This window comes from Notamacropus eugenii, chromosome 6, assembly GCF_028372415.1.
Source record: "Notamacropus eugenii isolate mMacEug1 chromosome 6, mMacEug1.pri_v2, whole genome shotgun sequence".
Lineage (NCBI taxonomy): Eukaryota > Metazoa > Chordata > Mammalia > Diprotodontia > Macropodidae > Notamacropus > Notamacropus eugenii.
In genome coordinates, this window is record NC_092877.1 from 313881062 (window position 1) to 313908241 (window position 27180).

Genomic DNA, 27180 nt, shown 5'->3' on the forward strand with positions numbered 1-27180 from the left:
CCTGAGAAGAAATATGAGAATGCCTGTCCTGTCCTTCTTTATGGCGGTAAGGATTATGGGTGTGGAATTTTGCACGTACAACTGGACTTGGTTAATGTATTGGTTAGTTTTGCCAAATTACTTTTCTCTCTGGTTGGAGGAGGAGGAAAGGTCATGTTGGGAGATGAAGTATGTAAAAACAAAAGATAGCAATAAAATAATTGAAAAAGATTTAGCTGTTCCCTCTTTATAAAGAAAAGCCATTCAATGAGGTGCATTGAGGGCCTTTTTTTCCCTACTAGACTTACCCAGTTCAAATGTTATATAACTAAATCTTGACTTTCTCCGTTACTTTCTCTCAGTTAGCAATATGAGAAGTCCCTGGACCCTGTTCATTCATGCCAGCCAGTTGACAACTCCAAGCACTTAGTATCTTGCCATTTTGAAATTTTCTTTCTGCTGCCAACTTCCTGTAAGGCTGCTAGCCAGTGTTTAGCTCTCCCCTAATTACCTAATTAGTCTCTCTGTAATAAATAATAGCTCACACATATATACAGTACTTAACAGTTTTCAAAAGTACTTTCTCTCCATAGTGCTGTGAGGTAACTAATGAAAGTATTTATGTACCTTCATTTTAAGGAGCAGGAAATTTAGGCTCAAGGGACTTGCCCAAAGTAACCAATTTTTTCCAGCAGAACCAGAACTCAAACCCAGGTCTCCAGGGTCTGTAAATGGAGAGGAAGCACCAACTCCCCTAAATAACTATATTGAGGCAACCCCAGATAACTCCCCACATACTTTTTTGCATGACAAATTATTCCCCTAGGTCTGCTCCATTTTTTGTTACCTTAATCAAATTCTGAGGATTTGGCAGTTCTTTGCACTTGGATTTTGGTTCCTGTAGCAGCTTTATCTTTTTTCTCTCAGATCTGAAAATCTGAAAAGGAAAATAAAAACTGTATACCCTCTACAAAGTCACAAGAAGCTGTGTAAGCCTTCATGATATTATCCTCCCAATTACAAAAAGGCTTCTAAAGAACAGTTCTCTCTCTCTCTCTCTCTCTCTCTCTCTCTCTCTCTCTCTCTCTCTCTCTCTCTCTCTCTCTCCATATATATATGTATATGTATATAAAATATACATACATATGTATATATGTGTATGTATGTGGGTGTGCATAATGATTCCTTCCAGCTAACTTTTTATTCCTTTTTGTGTTCAAGTTCTTTTTCATAGAATGACCCAAGATTATCCCCTAACATCTCTTGTATGCTATAGCCTGTCTTAACCAAAGACCTCTGGCAGAAATAGTTTCTTCTTAAAGGGGAAATGATTTTTTTTCCAGGATATTTTAGGCACCTTTTGAAAAGAAGAGAGATTTTTAAAAACATAAATCATCAGTGTCTTCTAGACCCTAACCAGGCGTATTGGTAGTTAGCCTCTCCTAGGGATCTGACTACAGGAATGGAGAGGAGGTATCGAATGGTAAAAAATACCACGGAGGAAGCATGACCAAGCCTTGATGACAGACTAGCAATAGAGATGGAAGAAACATAGCTTTAAAATGGAGGTACAGCTTTTGCTAGCATGTAGGCCCTAAGGCATTAATCATATAAAGGAGGCTACCATAAGCGAGGTGAACTAAACCTCCCATTCCCTTTATATTCTGCTCTCTCAAAAAAATTACAAAAGTCAGGAACAAAATATAAATGTGGCCCACATTCCACCCATGTTAAACAGACATTATGAATTTTTCCTTAAGCCAATTTAAAATAAAAAATGAATTCATACAATAGTAAATCATTTAAATATGCTTCTCTATCTCTCCTAAGTGTATAGCCTTCTGAAATAAAAAAGATTGCTTACTTACAGATTACATACTTAGAATTAGGAGCTGACAATTGGTTCATGAGATGACTGGGGTTGGGGGAGATAAATGAGGGCAGGGGTAGACAAGATTTTACTTGTGACTGAAATCCAAAATTTAACTAGTTAGGGCCCTTTAGTCCTTCCTGGTGAGGCACCTGAAAAATGAAGGGCAGAGCCTCTCTTTTCTCAATGAGTCTGTTCTGACAATGCAACTCAGCCTAAGTAAGGCAGCAGGGTGACATAGTGGACAGAGCACCAGACCTGGAATTAGGAAGACCTATGTTCAAATCTGACCCTGGACACTTATTAGCTGTGAGATCTTGGACCAGTCATTTTAAACCTCTGCTTGCCTCAGCTCCCTCAACTGTAAAATAGGGATAACAATAGAACTTACTTCACAGTATCAGATGAGATATTTGTAAAGTACCTAGTACGTAGTCAGAGATATGTAAATGCTTTTTCCTTCCTTTACCTTTCATAATCTAACCATAGATCAGACCTTCCTGTTCTATCCCACTGCTTGCAGTGAGTTTACCACTGCTGACACAAGAAGGGGTATTTTGGGTTCAATTCAGAGAGCAAAGCAAAGCACATCTGTTATGCCACAGCATAATCTTATGGTAGGTTAAGCTCAGAGTGAGCCGAATGCCTCTCCTGATGGGCCAATCCATGTTTTAGGCCTTTCTCAGGTCTTGGGGTTTCAAAATGGTTTGGGGAGAGGTAGCAAAGACTTGCTAGTGTGAAAGGCCAACCAGAGATCTATATCAGATGCCTGGGAATACTGTTTTGGTATCGTAGACTTCTAAAAAATTACCACTTTATCTGGCAGAGTGATATCACCTGGCCAGACTATGGCCCTTTCTATAGAAGGAGGAACAGGGACGCATAGAGAGGGCTAGAAGGGTTGATGAGTCCCTAAGTATTGTCCTTGACACCAAAAGAATTCTATCAACCCCTGTAAGCACAGTATTATATTTTACCCATGATTGGTGGATTTAAAAGGTTTCTCTGATCTGTTGACACTATACTGGTACCCTTCAAAAAAGACTGTGGCTCCCTTTATCCTCTATGCATAAAACAATGTTACCCATAATCACTGCAGCCACTCATAACACTAATTCATTGTTAGCTGTGAGCTGATTCAACCATTCTGGAGAGCAATTTGGAACTTTGCCCAAAGGGCTACAAAAATATGCATATCCTTTGGCCCAGCAATACCATGCCTAGAGCTGTATCCCAAAGAGATCATAAAACTGGGGAAAAGTCCCACATGGACAACAATATTTATAGTAGCACTTTTTGTGATGGACAAGAACTGGAAATTGAGGAATGCCCATTAACTGGGGAATGGCTAAACAAGTTGTGGTACATGAAAGTAATGGAATACTACTGTACTAAAAGAAATGACAAACAGAACTTCAGAAAAATCTGGAAAGACTTATATGAACTGATGCTGAGTGAAATGAGCCGAACCAGGAGAACATTACATACAGTAACAGCCTCAGTGTACAAGGACTGTTTCTGATAGACTTAGCCCTTCACAGTAATGCAAGGACCTAAAACATTTCCAAAGGACTCTTAAGGCAAAATGCCATCCCCTTCCAGAGAAAGAACTATGAAGTCAGAGCACAGAATGAAACAGACTATTTTCTCTTGTGTTATGTTTTGGTTTGGTTTGGTTTTCTCATGGTTTCTCCCATTCGTTTTAATTCTTCTATGCAACATGACTAATATGAAAATGTGTTTAATAAGAATGTATGTGTAGAACCCATACAAGATTGCATAGCATCTCAGGGAGGGAGGGAAGAAGGAAGGGGATAGGAAGAAAATTTAAAATATATGGAAGTGATTGTTGAAGGTTGCAAACAAATAAATCAACTAAATTTTAAAAAACTAAACTCAACTTTGATAGCCAAAGCAACAAATCAGTAAGGCATATTAAAAAAAGGGCTAAGAAGCTTTGCAAAGAGTCCATGATCATTTGTTTCATTCAATTAGCTTGTAGTGTCTAAAAACATTTAAGTTAAGATGTTCAGAGATACCCCTTTCTCCATGATCTCCTGTCATTGTGGCTGATGATGGCTTACTTCTTTCATTGCTTCCTTGTCTCCTCACTCTCTTAAATGGAAAGCAGTTATGTTGAGACCAACATCAGAAAGAAAACAGTCAGTAAGTATTTATTTAGTGCCTGCTATGTGTCAAGTACTGGGGATACAAAGAATGGAAAAAGGCAGTCCCTGTTCCCAAAGAACTCATGATCTAATGGGGAGGCAATATGCAAACCACTCTATACAAACAAAATAAAGGAAATTCTTGGGTACACTAACCACCTCACTTTTCTCAATAATGTTAGCTTCCTACTCCATGTTATAACTATAAAAAGTAGCCAAAAATGAATAGTGATGATGGAAGTATTAATATGAAGAAAAATCCCATAGATCCTCAATACTGCTATGCACCAAGAAGGTATTCAGAAAAAAAAAATCATTGAATCAAAGAAGATTAAAGATCATTCTAGCCCAATTACTGTTCAAAGGGTGAGATAACCATGTCTCAACAAAGTCAAATATTTTGCACCAAGTCATCACATAGGTATTTGGTGGTATAATCAGGACAAGAAGTCTCTTGATGGAGATGTTAATATGAAGAAAAGTTTCATAGTTCCTCAAGTATTATTACTATGCACTAAGAAGGTATTCAGAAAAAAAAATTTCAATAGAATCACAAAAGCTTAAAAATCATTCTAATCTAATCATTGTTTAATGAGTGGGACAACTATGTCCCAACAAAGTCAAGTGCTTTGCACCAACTCACCACATAGGTAGTTAGTGACATAATCAAGACTAAAAATGAGTATGTTGACTCCTAATAGTACGTGTAATATACTTGACACCATGGAGCAGCATGCTGATCAAGTGGTAAAGAGGTGAAAGGAGTTAAGTCATGGTCCTAGTAATTCATCAGTTAGATGATCAGTCCTTGAAGAATCAGGAGTTGACTCAAGTAACTTTCATTCAAGAAAATCAAACTTCTTGATCAACTTCACATCCTATTCTGTATTAATATCCCCATTGTGTAATCAGAAATTAAACTAAAGCAAGGAAAATGTGGTGTTCAAGGTAATGCAACAGGAATGATGGAGAAGAGATAGGAAACAGCAATGTTTGACTACTACATACATTTTCCACCTACTTAGAACTCAGATTCACTTCTGTGGTTCCATGAACCCAATTAAATCTTTTCATCACTATAATACCAATCATTCATTCTCTATGAATGACTCCCAAAGTCAAGGATGAGAGTTTTCTAAGAAGAGCGAAGAGACCCTTCTTCAGTTCTTTCCTTTTTTTCTGACTAGCTTACACATTCCTGGGAATGACTCTGGGTCTAAGGGTGAGGATGGAGAGATAAACTTTTTATCATTTAAAGTGCTTGCCTTTCGAAAATAGCTACTTTGAAAAATACCATATAACCTTCATGCCTCCCTCTCTCCTACCACCATCATAATACAACTTAACACAGGAATGTTACGGAAGGGTTAATGATTACTGACCCCTTTCTTAGGTCGTGTCTATAAAAAGTTCAAGCATCTTTTCTATTCTGTTGCCACATAGCAAAGTCTCAAGAAATTATTGGTTGATAATTAAATCATCCCAAAATTACATCAGGTGCATAATAAAACAGTCCCCCTAGTGGTTCAACAGTGGTCAAACAAAACAGCTGCTTGATTGACATATTTTTTTCTCTTTTTAACTGTTGTTTTGAGACCACTTGGTCTATATTGCAGAAGATGTCGATTTTTCAAATGCATTCATTAAATTCTCTTGTTTCTAGGGATGCAATTGGAGTCATTTACATGTACACCTGTGCATGTATTTGGGAGTATGTTTACATGCACTATCTCATAAATTTTCATCAGTTGCCTCCTGTGCTTCTTCACCTCAAAGTCTCTTCTGCTTGGAGCTATTATTTAACAATGAATGGGAGCATGTAACTGTTTGTAATTACTTTTTGTTTTCAGAAGAAAAAAGCCAAATCAAGTATCGAAGCTGGAGGCTACAATCCATATGACAGGTGCTGTACATATCATATTGCATCTTTATGAAAAAAGCATGAGTGAGGAAACAGCTAATGGCCATTGAAGAAGTTTCTGCCACCTCAGAATAAAAAAAAAAAAATGATGCGATTAAGAGCCCCATGATAGAAACACACATAGTTCCTGGAAGGAATATGGTCCAGTGGATAAAGCACTGGGCTTAGAGAAGGAAGATGAGAGTTTAAATCATATCTCAGACACTTAACAGGTGTATGATCCTGGGAAAGTCACTTAACTTCAATTTCTTCTCTGTAAAATGGGACTAATAATAGTTACTACCTCACAGGATTGTTGTGAAGATCAAAAAGGATAACACACATAAAACACTACATAAATGCTAGCTATTGTGATTATAAAAGATCTATTGTTCCCTTCTATTGAACAGCAGTTTTTTGAGGGAAGGGACAATTCCCATTTTGATTTTGTATTCATAATGTTTAGCATAGTGCTGAGTGTATAGCAGGTCTTTTATAAATACCTGGTGGATTGAATTGTTTTCTCTACTGAGGCACATTTTGTGTAACCCACTCTCCATCCTTAATGCTATCACAGAATGACCTTAAGATAATTCTCTCCCTTTTATTTCAGTTAGTGATGTTGAAAACAAAAACACATGCCATATAACCTCATTTGAACTTTTAATGATCATCAGAAATTCCTCTATTCTGTCTTTGTTGAATCTTAATCAAATTCTTCAGAACTAAAATTCTAAACTTTTTCATTACTCCCGTTGCTTCCAAACACACACTTACATGCTACACTTACAGCAGAAAACTAGCAGAAAAGTCCTTCAGGAGCAAGAGCCTGCCAGGGGTGACAACCTGGAAGCTCCAGTACTGCAAAGCTCTGAACTGCTGGTGTTGGGCCAGACAGCTGAGGAAAGGAGGGAGTGAGACTGGTCGCCAGGGTAGGACACCATGCATGTAATGGGAAGGGGGGATGGGGTTTGCAGCACTCCAGCAAACCTGAAGAAAATAGCACATCATACAGCTGGGGCCAGTTCTGATCACCCAAAAATCAGTTGGAGCAGATATCTAAGCTGAAAAACCATGAATTGCTCAATGTGGGAGGAGGCTGGGACACTTTCAGATCTGGCCCCCAAAGAAACCACTATCAGAGGGGAGGGAGTCAGAAAGTGAGTAATAAGGAAAGTGAGGAGAGGAAAGAGATGGAAAGTACCAAAGATTTCAAAAAATAAGACAACTAAAATACCTTGAACATAAACAGAGAAATCAGCAGGAAAGATACTAATAACAAAAGGAAATATGAGTTATAAATCTAGTCAATGAGTTTAAGCATTTATGAATAAATGCAGGAATACAGTTGATGAAATAGAAGACCCTATGGAATTTGGAGAAAACATGAAACCACAATACAATATTCTTGAAGGGTATAAGGAGAAATGAAAATTATGGGAGCAGAATTTATGTCCTGAACAGCAAAAAATAATGAATAGAATAAAAGACTTTGTGTCTGCAAAGGCAAGCCACACCAAAGAAACAAAAGAGAGAACAAGAGTTTGGGAATGCAAATATACAACACATGAAGGACAAACTTGAAGAAGAGAAGAAAAAAAATAACATTAAAAGGAAATTTGCTCATTACACAAGGAAAACACACCAAACTTGAAGACAGGATGCACAGAGACAACCTAAGGATCATATGTCTTCCAGAAGAATATGACAGTGCAAAAATACCCTTCACATTTTAATAAAGGAAATAATGGAATAGAACTACCCAGAACTTCTAAACATAGAAAATAAAATTGCAATTGAAAAAATTTACAGATTGAATTTGGGGAAAAAAAACAAGGAGTGACAGAGCCAGCAAAAGTAGGAGTGAGACATCCTTCCAGCCCTGTACAACTTGGGAATTTGGAAGAAGAGATCTGTGATATGGGGATGGGGGCTAGCCTAAAACCCATGTGGATGCAACAACAGTGGTGGAACTAGGTGGTGGTAAAAGAAGCAGTAGCAGTTTCATGAGCTCTCAAGCCAGAGATGATAAGGAGACCTGGCAACTGCGCAGCAAGTGAACATATGTGATCTCTGTGTTAGTACTGGGCACAGCACCATATGCTACTTGACAATTCCATGTCCTATACCCACTGGGGCCCAGTTCAAGAACAAAAGGGGGACTTTCAGGTAAGAATAAGCAGGGGCTCACAAGGGAACAGGGATCCTGAGAAGCAGTATCAATTGCAACTCTAAGAGATTAAGGACACTACCAAAAACCCAGAATTAATTCTGAAATCAGAAGTACAAAAAAACCTGAAGCTTAGGAGAGTGCTCTTGCCCCCTCCTCACTCCCCATGCCTGGAACAGAGTCCAACTTTAACATAAATTTGAAGTCAATAAATAAGCAGGGAAATCAAGTAAATAACAAAAAAGAACATGATCATGAAAAACTACTATGATGACAGGGAAGATCAAGACAAAAAAAAGAAAACAATGAAGTCAAAACAGCTACAAACAAAGCATCCAAGAAAATACATGTGAATTGGACACAAGCCCAACAAGAATTCCTGGAAGAGCTAAAAAAAATTATTTTCAAAATCAAGTTAGAGTGGTAGAGGAAAAATAGGGTAAAGAAATGAGAACGATGAAATAAGATTATGAAAAAGATAATTAACAGCTTGGTTAAAGAATTGCAAAAAAAAAAAACTGAAGAAAATCCTCCTTAAAAAGCCGAATTGACCAAATGAAAATAGAGGTGTAAAAGTTCACTGAAGAAAATATTTCCTTAAAAATTAGGATCAGGAAAGTGGAAGCTAATAACTCCATGATACATCAAGAAACACTAAAACAAAGTCATACGTCAAAAGAATGAAAAAATAGAATATGTGGCATATCTCATTTGAAAAACAACTGACATGGAAAATAGATCTAGAGAGATAATTTGAGAATTATTAGACTGCCTGAAATCCATTTTTATAGAAAGACTAGAGACATTATATTTCAAGAAATTATCAAAGAAGACTATCCTTATATCCTAGAAGTAGAAGGTATAATAGAAATTGAAAGAATTTACCAATCACTACATGAAAGAGGTCCCAAAATAAAGACTCCTAGGAATATTATAACCAAATTCCAGAGCTCCAAAGTCAAAGAAAAAATAATTCCAGCAGTCAAAAAGAAACCATTTAAATATCAGGATCACACAAATTTAGTAGCTACCACAGTGAAGTAGCAACTATCTTGGAATAGAATATTCTGGAAAGCAAAAGAGCCAAGATTACAACCAAAAATAACCTACCTAGCAAAACTAAGTATAATTTTTAAGGAAAAAATGTATATTTAATGAAAGAGAGAACCTCCAAGCATTCCTGGTTAAAAAAAAAAAAAGATCAGAACCAAATTGAACCTTTGACTTTCAAATACAAGACTCAAGTAAAGCATTAAAATGTAAACATGAAAGAGAAATCATAAACGATTCAATAAAGTCAAACTTTATATTCCTATGTGGGAAAATGATACAAATAACTTGTAAGAACTTTATGATTATTAGGGCAGTTAGAAGGATTCTACACGGACAAAGGGCATGGGAATGACTTAGTTATGTAGGGATGAAGCTTAAAAAAAGATGGACAGGTGACAAAGAAGGATGTGCTGAAAGAAAGGGAAAGGAAAAAGAAGAATGGGAAAATTTATCTTACAAAAAAGAGGCACACAAGGAAGATTTTTTATAGTGGACAGGAAATGGACAAGGGCAGGTAGTTTTAAAACTTTGCTTTCATTTGAATTGGTTCAAAGAGGGAAAATGTATCCATACATACATATACATGCATATGTATATGTGTGTATAACCATGTATATATATATGTGTGTGTGTGTGTGTGTGTGTGTGTGTGTGTGTGTGTGTATAAACGTGTGTGTGTTTACATAAACTCAATCCGGTATAGAAATCTAACTTGCCCAACAGGAGAGTAGGAAGGGAAGTAGATAAGAGAAGGGGGGCGGGGGGGCAATGATAAAAGGAAGGGGAGATAAAAGGATGGCAGTAGCCAAAAGCAAAATAGACTTTAGAGGAGAGACAGGATAAAAGGAGAGAGAGAAGAATAAATTGAGGAAAATATGATGTTGGGAATATAAACTTAGTAATCATAATGATGAATGGGATGAATTCACCCATAAAACAGAGGCAGTTAGCAGAAGGGGTTAGAAACCAGCATGCAACAATACATTGTTTAGAAGAACTAAGAACTTGAAACAGAGCAACACACACAGAAGTTAAAGTAAGGGACTGGAGCAGAATCTATTATGCTCAGCTCAAGTGAAAAAGGCAGGGGTAGCAACCATGATCTCAGATAAGGCAAAAATAAAAACAGAGCTAATTAAAAGAGATAAGGAAGGAAACTGCATATTGTTGAAAGGCTCTAGAGACAATGAAGTAATATCAATACTAAACATAAATGTGCCAAATGGCATAGCATTCACATTCTTAAAGATAAAGTTAATGAAGTACAGGATGAAATAGGCAGTAAAACTATACTAGTGGATGATTTCAACTTTCCCCTCTCAGAGCTAGATAAATTTCACCATAAAATAAATAAGAAAAAGTCAAGGAGATGAATAGAATCTCAGAAAATTTAAATACTATAGAACTCAGAAGAAAATTGAACGGAAATGGAAAGGAATATATCATTTTTTTTCAGCTGTACATGATATCTTCATGAAGATGACCATGTATTATGGCACAAAAATTTCAAAAACAAATGCAGAAAAACAGAAATATTAAACACATCCTTTTCTAACAATAATACAAAAAAGATTACATTTAACAAAAGATTGTGTAAGCAAAGATTAAAATTAATTGGAAACTAAATAATCTAATCCTAAAAATGAGTGAGTCCGTAGAAATAATCGATAATTTAATTAAAGAGAATGATAACAATGAGACAACATACCAAAATACGTGGAATGTAGTCAAAGTAGTATTTGGCGGAAAATATGTGAAATGTAGCCAAAGTAGTATTTGGTGGAAATGTTATATCTTCAAATGCATAGATCAATAAAAGAGAGAAAGAGCAGAACAAAGGATCAGACATGCAATTTAAAAAATCCTAGGAAAAGAACAAATTATAAATACCCAATTAAATGCCAAAATTGAAATCCTGAAAATTAAATTAAAAAATTACACTGAAAGCTTAAAAAAAAAGAATTAATAAAACTAGATCTGGTTTTATGGGAAAAACAATGAAATGGATAAAGTATTGACGAACTTGATTTTAAAAAACAAAAGCCAAATTACCAATATCAAAAATAAAAAGGGGGAATGAAGATGAAATTAAAGCAAGTATTAGGAGTTATCTTGCCCAGTTATATGACAGTAAGCCTGCAATCTAAGTGAAATGGATAAATATTTACAAAAATATCAGTTGTCCAGATTAACAAAAGAAGAAGTAGAATCCTTAAATAACCCTATCATGGAAAGAGAATTTGTTAAGCCATAAAAGAGCACCCTAAGAAAAAAAAATCCACTGGACCAGATGGATAACAAGTGAACTTGACCAGTTAATCCCAGTCCTATGTATGTTTGAAATAATAGTAAAGACGTTTTATCAAATTCCTTTTATAACACAAATATAGTTTTGATACCTAAACCAGGGAGAGCAAAAACAGACAAAGAAAACCATAAACCAATTTCCTTAATGAATATTAAAGTAAAAATTTAAATAAAATACAAGCAAGGAGATTATAGCCATATTATCCAGATCATACACTATGACCAAATGGGATTTATATCAAGTATGTTCAATATTAAGAATAGTATCAAAATAATTGACTATGCCAACTAAAATAACAAAAACACACATGATTATATCAATAAATGCAGAAAAAAGTCTTTGACAAAATGCAACATCCATTCCTATTAATAAAAACACTAGAAAGCAAATCAATGAAGCCAAGGTAACAATATACATAGTGACTACAATAGTGTATATGCAAAGAACAGCTACAAATCAAAAAATCAAAAGTAACTAACAAATTACAAAGATTAACTGGTACTTGAATGATGAAATATAAAGATACTTCTATACTTTTGTGGAGGTGGAAAGTCCACAGATGTTACACATTGCACACATTTTCAGACTTTCTCAACGCATTGATCAGTTGTACTGACATTTCCCTCCCTTTTTTCTCTACATGCTACTTGTCATATGGGATAGCTTTCTGGAAGGGATAGGGGAGGAATACATGGGATACTATAGTGATGTAAGAAATATAAAATATCAATTAAAAACTTACAATTTAAAAAAAATAAACTGCCTTCTCTAAGGTCACCAACAACCTTCTAAATAATGATTTAGTGACATTTATAAAGATTCTTACCCTCCACCTCTGCAGTTTTCAACTCTGTTAATCATATCTATTCACCTACTAGATATTCTTTTTTTCTTGTGGTTTCAATGACACTGCATCTCTGTATCTCCTCCTACTTCTCTAACTACTCCTTTTTTATCCGGTTTACTAAAGCCTCACCTACTTCTCAAACCATTAAAGTTAATGTTACCTAAGTATCTATCCTTTCCCCATTTTTCTTTTCTGTATACTATCATCCTTAGCAATACCATTTACTTCCACAGTTTCAACTACCAAGTCCTTGTTTAGTGCCAGGGGCACCTCCACTGGCACATGGGTCATCCCAGATAATCTAGCTTAGATACAAGGTACTCTTTGGGTCCACATCCACTCAAAACCATAAGTTACAAGACCCTACAATTATTTGCTCTAAATAATCACAAAGAAGACACAGTTACTTCCTAGTTGTGTGATGCTAGACAAGAGGTATAACTTTTTAATGGGTTAACAAATTTAATCTCCCTGAGTCTCAATTTCATCACCTCTAAAAAAACAGGGTTGGATTAGATGACCTCTGAGGTTCCTTCTACTTCTAAATCTATGCTCTTAAGTATAGCATGAGGTATTTTGTCAAATGTTTTGCTGATATAGCTCAATTATATCCTTGTTGGGGTGGGGGGAGGAAATGAGGTTAATTTGGTACAACTTATTCTTGCAGAAGTAATGCAGGCTTTTTGTGATCATGCCTTCCTTTTCTAGATAGTCACTAACCATCCCTTTATTTATATGTTCAAGAACATTGTCAGGTATTTAAGTTAACTTCATACTTCTATAGTGCTTTAAGATTTGCAAAGAGCTCTACATGACTTATCACACTACATTAATTTATATGATCCTCACAATAATTCTCTGAGCTAGGTGCTAAAATTATTTCCATTTTTATAGATGAAGAACTTGGGACTGAGAAAAGTTAAGTGCCTTGTCCAGCATCATGCAACCAGTAGGTACCTGTGGCATAATTTGAGGCATAGTTTGCCTTTTTGAAAATCCAGACATTTGTCCTCTTCAATTTTTCCCAATACTTCTTTTTTAATCTAATTCAATTAATTAAGAATTTTAATAAGTTAAACTAATTTTTTTTTAATTAAGACAATCTCTTTCTTAGCCAGGCTGGAAATACAGGAGCAACACATGAGCCTGATCTCACTCGGATAGATATGAGAGCTTTGACCTGCTCCATCTGAGAAGCACTCCTTAGGCTACCTGATAGCCCTTGATTCCCACAGCTCACCATATAAATGCTGGATTTAATATTGGCACCCAGTTAGCTTGAACCACAGCTTATCAGAACTCCTAGGCTCAAAAGCTCCTTCAGCCTCAGCCTGCCCACCAGGAACAATCTTTCAAAGATCATTGGTATCTCTCAGTCTTCTCAAGACGTTGGGGATTTTTATTTGTCTGGTCTGGTAAGCTGAACTCATACAATACAAAATATAGGCATTTTCTACTATCTCGTTACTTATTTGGGGTTTTCAGCTCCCTATCCACTTTAGTCCCTTCCTTTCCTGTCCAGAAGTCATTCTAAACAAGAAAACAGAAGCAAGAGTTGAGTGACTACACCTTCTCTCAGTCATCCATTACAATTGTTTCATCCACTCCAAGCAGGGGTTCTTTACCTTCTTTCATCTTTCCAGCCCTCTCTGCTTTCCTCCCCCTCTACCCAATACAATTAAAAACAAACAATGCTAGCATTCCTCCCCTCATTCTGTACATTCATTTCTGTCTCGGCATTATTCCTACAATACCCTGCCATGTTTTTGTATTCATCCTCCATTACCTGCCTTTGTTTCCATCTTCAGGATATGTTTTTAAAAGTCTAAGTTGATTGATGAATTTTCACCATAGCCACATTGATTTCTTTAGACATTACCTTGTTTTTCTTTTCAACAAAATTTTTTTTCTTTGTGTCCTCATAATTTCATTCTTGAGAGTTTTCTATCCTTTTTAGTTCCCGTAATTCTACTTCTATTTTTCTGAAACCTTAGAAATCTATTCTCCCCAAATCTAGAGCTCATGTCATACTATTACCAGCATTCTCTTCTTTCTGTTTTGAATACTAATAGAGAGTGGTCTCTTCTTAGCCCTGCTTCCTATCACTTTTACTTCAGCAACTAATTCCTTCTCATGGTTAAGAATGAAGGTCCAGAAGAGCAGTTATCCTCTTCTATTTTCTCTCTCTTTTTGAGGAAGTGGGTAGAGAGGGACTGGGTCTTCCTAACTTGCCCAGGCTGAAAGTACAGCAGCTATTCACAGTCTGATCCCATTAATATTTGTCCTAAGAGCTTTTGGGTGTTTCCAAATTGGACCAGCACACTCCTCCTTGGGCACATAAACACCTCTAATTGCTTTCTATTTGCAAGTACATCCTCCTCTCTCTTTTTTTTAATTTATTTTTTATATTCTCTCTCTTTTTTTGTAAAGAATTTTGAGTTCTGTATGCCCAAAGGGCTACAAAAATGGGCACATCTTTTGACCCAGCAATACCTCTTTTAGGGCTGTATCCCAAAGAGATCATAAAAATGGAGAAAAGACCCATATGTGCAAAAATATTTATAGCAGCTCTTTTTGTAGTGGCCAAGAACTGGAAATCAAGGGGATGTCCATCAATTGGGAAATGGCTGAACAAGTTGTGGTATATGAGCATAATGGAATACTATTGTGCTGTAAGAAAGGACAAACAGGCAGACTTCAGAAATACCTGGAAAGACTTAGATGAACTGATGCTGAGTGAAATGAGTAGAACTAGAAGAACATTATACACAGTAAGAGTCACAGTATTTGATGACTGTATCTGATAAACTTAGACCTTCACAGCAGTGCAAGGACCCAAAGCATTTCCAAAGGACTTGATGCAAAATGGCATCCATATCCAGAGAAAGAACTATAACATCAGAACACAGAAGGAGGCAGACTGTTTTCTCTTTTGTTTGGTTTTGGTTTGGTTTTTCTCATGGTTTCTCTCATTCATTTTAATTCTTCTATGTAACATGACTAATGGGAAAATGTGTTTAATAAGAATGTATGTGTAGAACCCATATAAGATTGCATGCCATCTTGTGAAGGGAGGGAGTAAGGAGGGGGAGAAAATTTAAAACTTATGGAAGTGATTGTTGAAAACTGAAAACAAATAAATTATATAAAAAGTTTACAAAACCACAAAAAAAGAATTCTGAATTCTGAATTCTCTCCCTCCCACCCACCACATCCCCACCCATTGTGAAGGCAAATATATATGTGAAATCATGCAAGACATACTTCCATGCTAAGCATGTTACAGAGAGAAAAGGCAGGAAGGCAGGAAGACAGGAAGGAAGGAGAGAAGGAAGGAAGGAAGGAAGGAAGGAAGGAAGGAAGGAAGGAAGGAAGGAAGGAAGGAAGGAAGGAAGGAAGGAAGGAAGGAAGGAAGGGTTGTTGTGAAGATCAAATAAGACGATATTTGTAAAAGTGCTTAGCACAGTACTAGCACATGTAGGTGTGATACAAGAATTTATTTCCCCTTCTTGTACACAGATAAAAGTCCAATGATTAGAATAAAGAGCACAAATAGAGAACAGACCTGCCTTCTTTAAACAGGCTCCACTGTTCAGTTGCAATGAAAAAGTCAGTCTCACTAAACTAAATACTAGCTACCAATCTTAGTGAGATTTGTGATGACAACCCCACATCTCTTGAAATACAGACCTTGGGAGGCTTAGGAAATTATTTTTATGGGGCTTGATTTATCTTGAAGTTTTTACTGAAACATCACCTGTTTCTCTGAGGACATGAACTCCACAATGACTTACATGAGAATATTTTTGTAAAAGCCTGAGTTGTGTTTGTCAAAATACTTTTAATTACTTGGTGCCCTTGAAATCATTTGCACTAGTCCCTTCTCAGTTTTGTTTTGTTTTGTTTTTTTGTCTTTTTATGTTTCCTTTTAAGTACCAATGGGGTTTGGTGAGCACTAATTACCCATAGGCACTAGCTCTCACAGTAAGCTTAACATATTTAATGTTTAACAGCTGTGTGAATACTGCATGTGCCCACTAATTAACCCCTTTTGTGTTAGTTGTTTATGGTGCATGACATTTTCTAATATTTTCTTAGAGATAACACTGAAGTTAATGAGAACTGCATATGTGTATCAAAAAAGAGAATCGGCCCTTTGTCTTAAACTTATTAAGTTCCTCCAGATGTGATAATTGTATCCTGTCTCCAAACGGCTTTTTAAAAAATAATCACTTGAATATAAAAGGACTTAAAAAGAGGAAACAAACTAACTTAAGCAAGAAAGTTCTTAACTTACTCTCATCATATTTTTCTTGGTCTCTGGAAATCTCTGGTGGGTCAACCATTATGAGCTCAGTCAGAAAAAAATAATTATGTTTCTAGGAGCATTTGGAGGAAGGATCCAAATGACTGAGCTCAGTTTTCCCTTCTGACTAAGAAGGAACTAGCTACAGATTCTGCTGAGGCTTACAGGGGGTAAAAAAGTGAGTATGGAATCTTCTATCTCTTCATTCATGGAATTGTCATGATTGGCCACCAATGGTCACTCAGGGGTGGCATATAGATAGGTCTTACTGACCAATAATTAGAACCATGTTGAGATAAGAATCAGGGCTGTTTTTAGGTACAGAGTAAAATAGTTGGTCACCTATACTAGTATAACATTAAAAGGTACCTGGAAGGCTCCTATTGCTCAAAAATATCATCCCAACTGCATCTTAAGGCCTTAAAAGGTGCCATTAGAGAGACTGCCTGATGCTGTGAAAGGTGCTGTGAAAAGAAAGCTCAGTTTGAAGTCAGAAAGTCTGGGTTTATACCCCAGTTGCAACATTTACTTACCAGGGGTCTAAGCAATATGCTTTATTTCTACTGCTTCTTTTTTAATCCATAAAATGGAAATAGGCTGCAGCATAAAGTAGTTGATGGAGAAGACTGGTCTTGGACTTAGGAAGACCTGGGTTCAAGTCCTGTTACCTACTTCCCATGTGACCTGGGCAGGTCACTTCATCTTTGAGTGTCCCTGATAACTCTCTATGACTCTATGCTAATGAAACTATCTGTCTGGGGAGGTGGGGAAATGAGAAGAGGAATATTTGCACCAACTATCTCATGTGACAGTTGTGAAGAAAGTGCTTCTTAAAATATAAGATGTTTTGGAAAGGTGAATTGGTAGTCAATCAATGCACATTTATTAAGTACTTCCTAGGTGCCAGTCAGTGTGCTAATTGCTGAGGATACAAATAAAAAAGAGACAGTCCCTGCATTCAAGGAGCTTACAATTTTAATGGGGATCCAGGGGTGGGGAATCTGCAGTCCCAATTTTATAAAACAAATCCTTTCAATTAAGGGGATTTGTTCTATGAAGTTTTGGATTCAGTCAAAAGACCACACCCAAGAACTTAGAAGTTCATATGTGGCCTTAAGGCTGAAGGTTCCCCACCACTGGGATAGACAATACACAAAAGGTGACTTAGGAAGTCATCAGAGGGTGAGAAAGGCGTGATGGCTGTGGAGTCTAAACCAAGCAGAGCAGCTGACAAAAAATGAAGACAGATGAACATTTTTGAGCCCTTTATATATGGAGGCTTTGGGAGGAGTTTATTGTTCCAGCCCTCCAGTCAGAAGGGAGAGGCAAGTAGGGTGCTGAGGCTATCAATACTGAATCACTCTCTATGATAATAAGAATTCAGGTCAGCTTTTCCTAGGGAGACATGATGCTGGTGAATGGGTTGACCAATGATCCCTCTAGAAACCAAGGACCTAAACTGGGGGCAAGGATGGGACAGGATAAAACCAACAGAGGAAAACTCCTCAGTTAAGGAAAGTTGTCTTTAGAACTCCAATCCTATCCATCTTCTATCCTACCAGTCCCCATGGCACCCTCTTTTCCTGACTTCAGGCTCTTGGTACTCAAGTTAGCTCATCCAACTCCCTCCTATCACAACCTGCTCTCAGGAAAGTCTCTCATGTACGTCACCTATACCTTATTAAAAAATTTCAATCAGCGTGTTTAACATACTCTGGGGGTTAACATTCTCAGGGGGTATTGGCACTTTAAACCCAATCACTGTGGAATGAAAGGTTTTTAAATACTGACAAAGGAATTTCAAGCATCAATGAGCATTTGAGAGAAATGTTGGGGGCAGTGAAGGGTGGGAGAGAAATTTACAGAGAGATCTCCCTAGAGGCCTAGAAATCATAGAACGTAGGTGGACACCTACCCACATTGATACTTATTCACACCTATAGTTGACCCTGGCCCCAGTGAAAAAAGAAAAGGGCAAACAAGGTCAGTGTTGGGGGCAGGCTGCATAGGCTTGGGGCCAGCCAAAGGAATAGGATACAAGGAAGTACTACTGAGAAAGAATGCAGAGAAATACAATCAGTGACGATGGATATGCACAGAGGCAGAGTACAAGAACAAGGGAGACATACTTTAAAAAAGAGGAAATCTAGATATTCTGAGAACTAGAAAAGAGGGTCTATGGGCAGAGAGGCAAGACATAGAGATATATATGGAATCAGGGCTACAAGAATCCCAAGCATTGGTTGCGAAAGAAACGATTTATGAATTAGAGGGAAAAAAAACAGAGAAAAGACACCAGAAAATAGTTAGAGATGCAGAAACTGAGTGAAAGACAAAGGAACAGATGGAGAAAAGCAGAAGCAAAAGGGGAGCCAAAACAGAGAGAGATTCTGGGAAACCCACAGAGAGGATACACATTTGACACTATAGGAAATGAACCTCATAGATGTTCTTCCTTAAATATTCAGCTAATTGCATATAGTTGTATTCCCTCTCCATTTCACTTTGCCTGCCTGACTTACATAGCCTTAGGCCAAGGGAAGGATGCAGTTCTGTAATTATCTGGTAAATTCAGGGCAATCTTCTTAATGGCTACTCTAGAGAACTCAAAAAAAAGTGAGCTTTTGCATAAATAACTCAAGTTGGCTGCAAAGATAGATTAATATTCTTGTTATGACATTACTACAAATGGCTTCAAAACATATATTTCTGCCCACTCTTCCCACCTCATTGATGTGATGAAAAACATTCAAAACTGAGTACAATAGTACAGAATTAATCTCCTGTGTATGACCAAATGAGGCCAGTTCTCCATCTGTCTGTCCAATCCTCATCAGCTCCAGGAAGGTCGGAGATGCTATAAATGGATTTGTGCTGGATATATGTATAAATGTGTATAAATAAATATAAAAACAAATGTGCATAAGTGTGATTATTAGATCCTGATAATCCAATCACTTCAACCATGAACCTTTGATAGCAGAAAGAATAACCAGGCTAAAGAGTCAGGGCTATTTTCATGAAGCCAATGAACAATATACTTGACGAAATCAGAGAACCAAGTTTAGAGAAGGTAGTGTGGGTTAGTGGACAGAGGGCTGGCATCGTATTGGGAAAGATCTAGATTTAAAACCAGCTTCTGAATGATATTGACTAGTTGAACCTGGGAAAGTCTTAAATTAATTTAAATTAAGTTTAAATCTTTAAATTTTAATCTTAAATTAAATTTCTTAATACCCCAGGTAAGTCTTTGAAAATGAAGGACCACCACCACTACCAACAACAATTTGTAAGACAGGTATTGATATGTATGGCTGGAAGAAGTTTTCTTACTAGGAGTTCCCTACATCAATGATAAATCCCAGTTCTATTCCAAAAAAGTAAAAGTATGTGCATATGTGAATATGTGTGTATGTTTATGTCTGTGTGTGTATGTGTATATATATATATGCAAGTACATAGGCACTTGCACACATATACACAAGTTCAACTCTGAACTTTCTCACTTTCTAACACTGTAACCTTTGAAAAATTATTTCCCTTATATAGGTCTCAAATTCTTCATCCAAAAAAAATTAGGAGTTGGCCAGTCATATCTCATGGGCCGTATGAAAACAGGTAATAGGTCAGATTTGGCCCACAAGCAATGTGTCTATCCCTGGGATTCTTGTACTAGTCACTGAGTTTCCTCAATTTTCATGTGACATGATCATCATTGATATAGTGTACTGTAAGTCAAAATTGGGGGACATTACTTTTTATGTTGATGTTTCTAAAGTACAGGTTATATATAAGCGTATGTATATTATACACACACATACACAGAAATTACTTTTTAAAAGTACAGTTTATATGTGTGCATGTATATGCATGTATATATACATACATACACACAGAGAAATTACTTTTTAAAGATACAAGTTACACATAAGTGTGTATATTAAGGAGTCCTACTAAATTCCTTTCATATAGTATTGGAATTAATTGTTCTTTAAATGTTTGATAGAATTCACTTGTAAATCCATCTGGACCTGGAGTTTTTTTCCTTAGGGAGTTCATTGATGGCTTGTTCAATTTCTTTTTCTAAAATGTGGTTATTTAAATATTTTACTTCCTTTAATCTGGACAATTTATATTTTTGTAAATATTCATCCATTTCACTTAGGATTGTCAGATTTATTGGCATACAGTTGGGCAAAATAGTTCCTAATTATTGCTTTAATTTCTTCTTGATTGGTGGGGAATTCACCCTTTTCATTTTTGACAAAGGTAATTTGGTTTTCTACCTTTTTAAAAACCAAATTAACTAAAGGTTTGTCTTTTTCATTTTTTCCCATAAAACCAGCTCTTAGTTTTACTTTGTTAATTCAATAGTTTTTTATTTTCAATTTTATTATTCTCTCCTTTAATTTTCAGAATTTCTAATTGTTATTTAATTGGGGATTTTTAGTTTGTTCTTATTCTAGCTTTTTTAGTTGTATGCTCAATTCATTCATCTGCTCTTTCTCTATTTTATTCATGTAAACATTTAGACAGATAAACATTTAAAGAACTGTTAATTCCAATGCTATATACTATTTGGAAAAATAGGTGGAGTCCTACTAAATTCCTTTAATGACAAAAATAAGATGCTGATACCTAAACCGGGAAGAGTCAAAACAGAGAAAGAAAATTATAGACCAATATCCTTAATGAATATTGATTCAAATTTTTTTGATAAAATATTAGCAAAGAGATTAGGAAAATTTATCATGAGAATAATCCACTATCACCAGGTGGGGTAAATACCAGGAATGCAGGGTTGGTCCAATACTAGGAAAACTATCAGCATAATCAACCATGTCAATAACAAACAGAATCACACAATTATCTTAGTACATGCAGAAAAAGCTTTTGGCAAAATGTAGTGCCCATTCCTGACATCTCCAGCCATCCTGATAAATATCAGGCCACTGGATCCTGATGGCTCAGGAAAAGAAAGTGAAGTTGGTGACCTTGCACAGCCCTCCCTCCCTCAAATCAAAGTCATCTGCAAGTTGTGTCATCATCTTAATGTCATGGTCCTCTTCAAAAAGGAAGGACAAACACAACCTGTGAGTCAGTAGCAGCTCCTCTCCTCCTCCTCCTCCTCCTCCTCCTCCTCCTCCTCCTCCTAGTCTTCCTCCTCCTAGTCCTCCTCCTCCTTCTCCTCCTCTTCCTCCCACTCTGTTCCATTCTAAAAGCTGCCTTTTGTTCTCGGGGTTTACTGGCTACATTTCTTGCTCAAAAGATCAAGCCTCAAACCCAATTCACTCTGGAGCTCATAGACTGGACAACAAGTCCCCACCCACTTAGCACAGAGTGGATTTAAATACTAAATAGTAGTTGTTTCTCTTTTACCCAGGAACCCTGAGAGTCTTCTCCTAGTTTGACTTTTTTTAATTAAAAGGGCCACCCCTTGAGCAGCTACTTAAAGAAGCCTATTTGTTAAATGGGTGTATCTCACTCAGAGTGAAAATGCTATAAGATCTCAGCCTGAAAAGGCTACAGGGTCTCACATTGCTTCCTGGGCCATCTCCAGACTTCCTGATGAATATCAGGCCACTGGATCCAGATGGCTCAGAAGAAAGTGAGGTTGATGACCTTGCACAGCCCTCCCTCATTCAAATCAAAGTCAGCTGCAAGTCATGTCATCATCTTGATGTCATGGTCCTCTTCGAAAACGAAGGACAAACACAACAACATAACAACAACCACAACAGCCTATTCCCACTAAAAAACACTAGAGAGCATAGGAATAAATGGAGGTTTCCTTAAAATGATAAACAGTATCCATCCACAAGCATTATATGTAATGAGGATAAGCTAGAAGTTTTTCCAGTTAGATCAGGAGTGAAACAAAGATACCCATTTTCATCACTGTTATTCAATATTGTACTAGAAACATTAACTTTAACAATAAGAGAAAGAAAAGAAATCAAAGGAATTAGAATAAGCCACAAGGAAACAAAACTATAACTCTTAGATGATATGATGGTATACTTAGAGATGTCTAGAGAAACAACTAAAAAAACTTCCTGAAATAACTAACAACTTAAGAAAAGTTGCAGGATATAAAATAAATCTATATAAATCATTAGCATTTCTATATATTACCAGCAAAGTCCAGCAGCAAGAGATAGAAAGTGAAATACCACTTAAAATAACTATAGACAATATAAAATATTTGGGAGTAGTCCACCTGCCAAGACAAACCCAGGAACTATATGAACATAATTATAAAACACTTTTGACACAATAAAGTTGAATCTAAACAATTGGGAAAATATCAATTGCTCATGGGTAGGTCAAGCTAATATAATAAACATGACAATTCTCCAAAAATTAATTTATTTATTCAGTGCCATGCCAAACCACCAAATTAACTACCAAAATTAAACTACCAAAAATATTTTTAGAGCTAAAAAAAAATAACAAAATTCATCTGGAAGAACAAAAGGTCAAGAATATCAATATGTCAATATATTGTATATCAGTAACAGGGAGAAATACAAAGAAAGGTAGCCTAGTCATATGAGATCTAAAACTATGTTCTAAAGTGGCAACCATCAAAACTATTTGGTACTGGCTAAGAAACAGGAGTGGTGGATCAGTGGAAGAGGTTAGGTATGCAAGACACAGTAGTCAATGACTACACTAATCTTGTTTTTGATAAATCCAAAGACTCCAGCTTCTGGGATAAAAACTTACTATTTGATAAAAATTGCTGGGAAAACTGGAAAACTGCATGGCAGACGGTAGGCACAGACCAACATCTCACAGTGTATACCAAGATAAGGTCAAAATGGGTACATGATTTATACATAAAGGGTTATACCATAAGTAAACTAAGAGAGCAAGAAATAATTTACCTGTCAGATCTATGGAGAAGGGAAGAAGGTATGTTTATGAAACAAGAGATAGAGAACATTATGAAATGCGAAATGGATAATTTTGATTACATTACATTTAAAAGTTTTTGCACAAATAAACCTAATGCAAGCAAGATTAGAAGGAAAGCAGAAAGCTGGGAAACAACTTTTAGAGCTAGTGTTTCTGATAAAGGCCTCATTTCTAAAATATATAGAGAACTAAGTCAAATTTATAAGAATACAAGTCATTCCCCAATTGATAAATGGCCAAAGGATGTGAATAGGCAGTTTTCAGATGAAATTAAAACTATCTATAATCACATGAAAAAATGCGATAAATTATTATTGATTAGAAAAATGCAAATTCAAACATCACCAAGGTTCCACCTCGTATCTATCAGATTGGCTAATATGATAGAAAATGAAAATGATAAATACTGGAATTTCCCAAAATTGTGGGAAAATTGGAACATTAATGCATTGTTGGTGGAGTTATGAACTGATCCAACCATTCTGGAGAGCAATTTGGAACCATGTCCAAAGGGTTACAAAAATGTGCATTCCCTTTGATCCTGCAATACCACTACTAGATCTGTATTCCAAAAAGATCATAAAAAGGGGAAAAGAACCCACATGTACAAAAATATTTACAGCTCTTTTTGTGGTGGCAAAGAATTGTCAAGTGAGGGGATGCCCATCAATTGGGGAATGTCTGAACAAGCTGTGGCATATGAATGTATTATGCTATGAGAAATGATGAGTAGGTGGATTTTAGAAAAACCTGGAAAGACTTACATAAACTGATGTTAAGGGAAGTGAGCAGAACCATGAGGACATTGCACATAGTAATAGCACAGTAATAACTATGATGGACTTAGCTCTTTTCATCAATACAATGATCCAAGACAATTCCAAAAGACTCATGATAGAAAATGCTATTCACACCTAGAGAAAGAACTATCACATCTGAATGGAGATACTATTTTCGCTATTTTTGTAGTTTTTGTTTTTTCTTTCTCATGGTTTTTTTTTTCCTGTTTTGATTTTTCTTTCACAACATGACTAATGTGGGAATATATTTAAAATGATTGTACATCTATAACCTATATCAGATTGCTTGCTGTCTTGGGAAGGCGAGAGGGAAGGGAAGGAGGGATAAAAATTTGGAACTCAAAATCTTATAAAAATGAATGTTGAAAATTTTCTTTATATAAAAACCTATTAATAATAAAATAAAAATAAAATACTAAAAATAAAACAAAAACAAAATACTAATAAGTACAAAAAAATCTATATATAGAAAGATATCTAAATACACACATTTATATATGTATATATGTGCTTAGATGTATATTATATACATATGTATATATGTGTGTGTACACATGCATTTATGTAGTCCTAATAATTTATTTAAAATTTACAGAATCTCAGAGTTGGAAGGGACCTCAGCCATCTAGTCCAATCCTTACCTTTATCACATGTTCTTTTTTCTTTTTTTTATTTGGGGAAGGGGCAGAGAGGGGTAATCAGAGTTAAGTGACTTGCCCAGGTTCACACAGCTACGAAGTATCTGAGGCTGGATTTAAACTCAGGTTCTCCTGACTCCAGGGCTGATGCTCTATCTACCGTATCAGCCCCTTTCCCAAGGTATTTGTCAGCTCTACTTCAGAAGCTACTTCCTTCAAAAAAAATAGAAATAACATGAATGTTCCTCAATTGGGGAATGGATAAACACATGATAGTGTTTGAATGTAAAGGAATATCCAGTGCTTAAAAAACGATGAACATGATGAATGCAGAGAAGCAGAGGAAGACTTTTATGAACAGTTACAAAGTAAAATAATCAAAACTTGGAAAAACCCAGAAAAAACAACTGTCACAAAATAATCAAAATTGAATGTTGTGAGATTGTAATGATCAAATCTGGCACCAAGAAGAGACATAAGAAAACATTTTCACACTGCTATTTTCCTATGCAGAAGTAGGCATCCACGGATATGGAATGTGTGTGTGTATGTAAAAAACACATCATATTTTTTATATGTTGGATCATTATGTTGACTTCTTTTATTCCTGTTTTTTCCTGCCTATCATAAAGGAATGACCTGGTGGGAGTAGAGAGGGTAAGGGTTTAACTGGGAAATGGATATGCTCTACAAAGAAGAGATATCAATAAAAATCTCTTAAAAAGTGAAAAAATTAAAAATAATAACAGTCATCATGGTGAAAAGCAGGTTGAGAGTAAGTCCAATAGAATATCAGCTCCTGAGAAGAGAAGCTGTTTTTCACTTTTGTCTTTATATTATGAATACCTAGCACTGTGTCATATGTATAGTAGGTGATTATAAATAGCCATTAAATTGAATAAGTTATTTCTTCTACCTTTTGAAAGATAAAATTATCCTTCAGATGAGCCAATAATTACTACTTTTGATGAAATTCTCACAAATGAGATGATAACAATAATAAAAACTAACAATTTTATAGCACTTCAGGGTTGTCAAAGTAAATCTCCACTGTTGTGATCCTTACAACAACCTTATGAAGTAGGTGCCATTATGGTCCTTATTTAAAAGATGAGGAAACTGGTATAAAGATATAAGTGGCTTTTTCAAGGTCACACAATCAGTAAATGTCTGAAGCAGGACTTGAATTCAAGTCTTCCTCACTCTAAGTCCAACATACTATCAACTGAGCCATCTAGTTGCCTGATAATTAGAGATACTCACATTATGCCTTCATTCCAAGCTTATGACTTCTTGTCTGAACTTATCTATTTCTTCTTTCTAAGTGACTTGAAATATTGCATCATTATTTTGTTTCTGCCTCCAACGATCCTCATTTAAATGTCCCATCCTCCTCTTGTGCATGTATTCTCTTGCAGGAGTATATAATTTTAATATCATCCATGAAATCTTATTTGTATACCTCATTTTAGTATAGAAGTTTATTTCTATGGAGCACAGGAACCAGTAGGTTCTTTATGCTGCAAACATTGCAAATATGGTCCTAGCCATTGAAAGTATCTGCTTTCTGAGAACCAGCTGGCCATTAGGTAATGAATACTTTAGTCATGGAAACACATGAAACAATGATAGCAAAACTGCCCTCAGGCCTAACTAGCCCCCTTCTGCTTCTACGATCTCAGTAGTAGAGGAGCAGAAGAGAGGACAGAGGATGCTGAGGATTACAATTTTAATACCACCTATAAACATTAACTCTTGGTCAGTCAATCAGTTATTGAACTAGCTTTTATAAACATTTAGTATGTGGTAGGTAGCCTAATTATGAGGGGAGGTGGGTGGAATAGTGGATAAAGTCCTGCCCTCAGACATTTATTATCTATGTGACCCTGGGCAAGTCATTTAACTTTGTTTGTCTCAGTTTTGTCATCTGTAAAATGAGCTGGAGAAGGAAATGGCAAACTACTCTAGTGTCTTTGCCAAGAAAACCTGAAATGGGGTCACAAAGAGTTGAACCCAACTGAAAAATGACTTAATAAAAAATTCTTTAATTATGAGATACTTATTTAATTCTCTGGAATACTTGTCAACTCCCTGCTGGTAATTCTGAATTGTATCAGATATGATACATGAATGAAGTCAGAAAATATAAGTATATTGTAGGTAAGTGGAAGGATGGCTCATAGGGTCTCCTTGGAGAAGCAAGAAAAAAAATGAGAAGTG

At 36.1% G+C, this 27180-nt stretch overlaps 1 long non-coding RNA gene across 1 annotated transcript in view; it reads right to left on the reverse strand.

Moving 5' to 3' along the window:
* The window catches only part of LOC140509732 (uncharacterized), a 63091-nt gene that overhangs the window by 28643 nt on the left and 7268 nt on the right, over positions 1 to 27180 (reverse strand). Inside the window, exon 4 of the long non-coding RNA XR_011968899.1 lies at positions 827 to 916. This is a non-coding gene — a long non-coding RNA (uncharacterized lncRNA). The remainder of the gene's footprint in view (positions 1 to 826; positions 917 to 27180) is intronic.